Source organism: Mandrillus leucophaeus, unplaced genomic scaffold (assembly GCF_000951045.1).
Source record: "Mandrillus leucophaeus isolate KB7577 unplaced genomic scaffold, Mleu.le_1.0 Scaffold27, whole genome shotgun sequence".
NCBI lineage: Eukaryota > Metazoa > Chordata > Mammalia > Primates > Cercopithecidae > Mandrillus > Mandrillus leucophaeus.
Window position 1 is genome coordinate 2,355,438 of NW_012102809.1, and position 6,000 is coordinate 2,361,437.

Here is a 6,000-nt window from a genome sequence, read left to right on the forward strand (position 1 = left end):
GGTATTCGATTAGGAAAACAGGAAGTCAAATTGTCTCTGTTTGCAGATGATATGATTGTATATTTAGAAAACACCATTGTCTCAGCCCCAAACGTCCTTAAGCTGATAACCTCAGCAAAGTCTCAGGATAAAAAATCAATGTGCAAAAATCACAAGCATTCCTATACACCAATAACAGACAGACAGCCAAATCATGAGTGAACTCCCATTCACAACTGCTACAAAGAGAATAAAATACCTAGGAATATAACTTACAAGGGATTTGAAGGACCTCTTCAAGGAAAACTACAAACCACTGCTCAAGGAAATAAGAGAGGACACAAATAAATGGAAAAATATTCCATGCTCATGGATAGGAAGAATCAATATCGTGAAAATGGCCATGCTGCCCAAAGTGATTTATAGATTCAATGTTATCCCCATCAAGCTACCATTGACTTTCTTTCTTCACAGAATTAGAAAAATCTGCTTTAAATTTCATATGGAACCAAAAAAGTGCATCCATACCCAAGACAATCCTAAGCAAAAAGAACAAAGCTGGAGGCATCATGCTACCTGACTTCAAACTATACTACAAGGCTACAGTAAAAAAAAACAGCACAGTGTTGGTACCAAAACAGATATGTGGACCAATGCAACAGAACAGAGGCCTCAGAAATAACACCACACATCTACGACCAACTGATCTTTGACAAACCTGACAAAAACAAGCAATGAGGAAATGATTCCCTATTTAATAAATGGAGCTGGGAAAACTGGCTAGCCATATGCAGAAAGCTGAAACTGGACCCCTTCCTTACACCTAATACAAAAATTAACTCAAGATGGATTAAAGACTTAAATGTAAAACCTAAAACCATAAAAACCCTAGAAGAAAACTTAGGTAATACCATTCAGTACATAGGAGTGGGCAAAGACTTCATGACTAAAACACCAAAAGCAATGGCAACAAAAGCCAAAACAGACAAATGGGATCTAATTAAACTAAAGACTTCTGCACTGCAAAAGAAACTATCATCAGAGTGAACAGGCAACCTACGGAATGGGAGAAAATTTTTGCAATTTATCCATCTGACAAAGGGCTAATAGCTAGACTCTACAAAGAATGTAAACAAATTTACAAGGAAAAAACAACTCCATCAAAAAGTGGGTGAAGGATATGAGCAGGCACTTCTCAAAATTAGACATTTATGTGGCCAAAAAACATGAAAAAAAAGCTCATCATCACTAGTCATTAGAGAATTGCAAATCAGAACCACAATGAAATACCATCTCACACCAGTTAGAATGGCGATCATTTAAAAGTCAGAAACAACAGATGCTGGAGAGGATGTCAAGGAATAGGAACGCTTTTACACTGTTGGTGGGAATATAAATTAGTTCAACCATTGTGGAAGACAGTGTGGCGATTCCTAAAGGATCTGAAACTAGAAATATCATTTGACCCAGCAATCCCATTACTGGGTATATACTCAAAGTATTATAAATCATTCTACTAATAAAACCACATGCACACATATGTGTATTGCATAAACAATATGCAGTATTCACAATAACAAAGACTTGGAACCAACCCAAATGCCCATCAATGATAGACTGCATAAAGAAAATGTGGCACATATTCACCAAAGAATACTATGCAGCTATAAAAAAAAGGATGAGTTCGTTACCTTTACAGGAACATGGATGAAGCTGGAAACTGTCATTCTCAGCAAACTAACACAAGAACAGAAAACCAAACACTGCATGTTCTCACTCATAAGTGGGAGTTGAGCAATGAGTACAAATGGACACAGGGAGGGGAACATCACACACCAGGGCCTCTTGGGGGGCAGGGGCTAGGGGAGGGATAGCATTAAGAGAAATACTTAATATGGATGACAGGTTGATGGATGCAGCTAGCTACCATGGCACGTGTATAGCTCTGTAACAAACCTACACATTCTGCACATGTACCCCAGAACTTAAAGTATAATTAGAAAAAAAAGAAAAGAAAAAAGAAAAAAAGTCAACATAATTTACCACATGTAAAAAGAAGTGGGAGTAAGAGAAATTTTCAGTCAACAACATGTTGTACTTATAAAAATTCAAAAGACCACAGAAATAATATTAGAATTAGTTATTGGAAGTCCTAGCCAGAGCAATCAGGCAAGAAAAAGAAATAAAGGGCATCCAAATTGGAAAAGAGGAAGTCAAACTATCCCTGGTTTCCGATGATGTGACTGTGTACCTAGAAAACCCTAAAGACTCCTCCAAAAGACTTCTACATTTAATACATGAATTCAATAAAGTTTCAGATTACAAAATCAGTGTACACAAAACAGTGGCACTGCTATACACCAAAACCAACCAGGCTGAGACTCAAATCAAGAACTCAATCCCTTTTACGATAGCTGCAAAAGAAAAAAATACATAGGAAGATACTTAACCAAAGAGGTGAAAGATCTCTACAAGGATAACTACAAAACATTGCTGAAAGAAATTATAGATGACACAAACAAATGGAAATATAACCCATAGTCATGGATTGAAGAGATCAATATCATGAAAAGGACCATATTGCCCAAAGCAATCTACAGATTCAATGTAATTCCTATCAAAATACCAACATCGTTTTCCACAGAATTAGGAAAATGATCCCAAAATTGATATGAATCCAAAAAAGAGCCTGAATAGCCAAAGCAATCCTAAACAAAAAGAACAAATCTAGAGTCATCACATTACTTGAACTTCAAATTATACTATAAGGCTAGAGTAACCAAAACAGCATGCTACTTGTATAAAAGTAAATACATAGACCAATGGAACATAATAGAGAACCCAAAAATAAAGCCACGTACTTACAACCAACTGATCTTTGACAAAGCATTACAAAAACATAAATTAGGGAAAGGATACTCTATACAATAAATGGGGCTGGGCAAACTGGATGCCCACATGTAGCAGAAAGAAACTGGATCTCTATCTCTCATCATATACAAAAATCAACTCAAGATGGATTGAAGTCTTAAATCTAAGACTTGAAGCCATAAAAATTCTAGAAAAAAACCTAGAATTTCTGACTAAGTCTCCTAAAGCAAATACAACAAAAGCAAAAATAAATAAATGAGACCTAATTAAACTAAAAAGCTTCTGCATAGCAAAACTAATAATCAGAGTAAACAGACAACCCACAGAATGGGAGAAAATATTTGAAAACTATGCAGCCAACAAAAGGACTAATATCCAGCATCTACGAGGAACTCAAACAAATCAGTAAGAAAAAAACAAATAATCCCATCAAAAATTGGGCAAATGACATAAACAGACATTTCTCAAAAGAAGATGTACAAATGACCAACAAACATGAAAAAATGCTCAACATCATTAATCATCAGGGAAATGCAAATTAAAACTACAATAAGATACCATCTTACCCCCACCAGAATGGTCATTACTGAAAAGTTAAAAAACAACAGATGTTGGCATTGATGTGGTGAAAGGGGAATGATTTTTTTTTTGGTTTTTTTGTTTTGTTTTTGTTTTTGTTTTTGTTTGTTTTTGAGATAGGGTCTTACTCTGTCACCCAGACTGGAATGCAGTGGCATGAACATGGCTCACTGCAGTCTGAAGCCCCTGGGCTCAAGTGATGCTCCTACCTCAGCCTCCCAAGTAGCTGGGACTACAGGTATGTGCCACCATGCCTGGCTAATTAAAAAAAAAATTTTTGTAGAGACAGGGTCTCACTATGTTGCCCAGGCTGGCCTTGAACTCCTGGGCTCAAGCAATCCTCCCACCTCAGCCTCCCAAAGTGCTGGGATTACAGTCATGAGCCACTTCACCCAGCCACAAATGCTTATACACTACTGGTGGAAATGTAAATTAGTACTATCTCTTAAAAGAGTATGGAGATTTCTCAAACAACTAAAAGTAGATCTAGTCCAGGTGCAGTGGCTCACGACTGTAATCCTAGCATTTTGGGAGGCCAAGGCAAGAGGATTGCTTGATCCCTGGAGTTCCAGACTAGCCTGGGCAACATGGTGAGACCATGTCACTACAAACAAATAAGTTAAATATTAGCCAGGCCTGGTGTCCCAGCTGTGGTCCCAGCTAGGAGATGAGCTGTGGTCTCAGGAGGCTGAGGTGGGAGGATTGCTTGAGTTCAGGAGGTAGAGGCTGCGGTGAGCCATTGTCATGCCACTGCACTCTAGCCTGGGTGACAGACTGAGTCCTTGTCTCAAAGAAAAAAAAAAGGTAGATCTACCATTTGATCCAGCAATCCCACTACAGGGTATCTACCCAAAGGAAAATAAGTCATTATTTCAAAAAAAGACACCTGCACACATATGTTTATTGCAGCACAATTCACAATTGCAAAGATATGGAACCAACCTAAGTGTTCATCAGCTGATGAATGGATGAAGAAAACGTCGTATATATACACCATTGAGAACTACTCAGCCACGAAAAAGAATGAAATGATGTCTTTTGCAGCAACTTGGATGGAGCTGGAGGTCATTGTTCTAAGTGAAGTAACTCAGGAATGGAACAAATACTGTATTTTCTCACTTATAAATGGGAGCTAAGCTATGGGTATGCAAAGGCATAGAGAGTGGTAGAATGGACATTGGAGACTGAGAAGGGGGAAGGGTGAAATGAGGATAAGGGATAAAAAACTGCATATTGGGTACAGTGTACACTACTCAGGTGACAGGTACACTAAAGTCTCAGACTTTCCACTATACAATTAATCCATGTAACCAAAAACCACTTGTACCCCTAAAGCTACTGAAATTTAAAAAGGAAAAATAGTTATTAATATAGAATAACTATAAGTACATTTAACAATTTTGTGAAATGAGATCAACATACAAAAAATCAAAATTTTTAATATTAGCAACAAAGTAACAAAAGAAGAAATAAGGAAGGAGATACTATTTTCAAAAAATTAAAAACTTTAGAATAAATCTAATCAAAGATGTAAAAGACCTTTTGAAGTAGCTGTAAATAAATGGAGGGTTATATCATGATAATTGTTGGAAGACTCACTATTGTAAAGATTTTAGTTCTCCCCAAATCGATGGATTTAATCTAATCCTAATCAAACTCCCAGCAGGTTTATATACAAATAAGTTGATTCTAAAATACATGTAAAAACAAATGTGCCACATATTGCAAAGGGGTTCTTGAAGAATATCTGTAGATATTACTACTGGATTCTAAGACTTAGACCACCACTGATTGTTTTTTTTTATAAAGGTGTTATTGTAGTGCAATGCATATGGTCTTCCCAATAAATGGTGCTGTGCCAATCAGATATCTATAAGTAAAATAAATGTATCCAGAACCCTTCTTCTTTACAAAAACCACAAGAAGAATTTTAGACCTAATGTAATAGGTTAAACTAACAAAGCTTTCAGAAGAAAGCATAGGAGAATATCTTTATGACTTTGGGGTTGGCAAAAACTTCATTAAAAAAGTATTCATCATACTTTATTGATACATTGAAAAACTGGGCTACAAGAAAAATAAAAGCTGCTGTTTCTCAAAAGACACCATAATGCGAGCAAAGGCAAACTACACACTTGAAGTGGATATTTGCAGAGTATACACTTGGCAAAGGACTTGTATTCTGTAAAGGATTTAGGTGACAGGAAGGAGCCCCTAACAGTAGGGAATCCATTCAGAAGTTCCAACCGGTTTAGAGACACCTTGATTTAACACAATCATGCTTCGGGCTCTCAAATGACTCCAGCTCACCCGCCTTATGTATATGTATGTATGTGTGTGGGGGGAGATGGTCACACTATACTAAAATGAAAGTACTTGGAGCTCCATCCCCTTATTCCTCTATTTCTATGAATTCTCCTGGTCTTTGCCTTTTGTTTCCTGTGCCCCTACTAAATTCCATCTCAGTTTATCCTTCCTCCTGTTTCCACCTCTCCTCTTCCCAACTAATGTGGGATATAGCATTGGTTTTGGTGTTGTTTTAAATTCCCACAAACTATCACTAACATATGG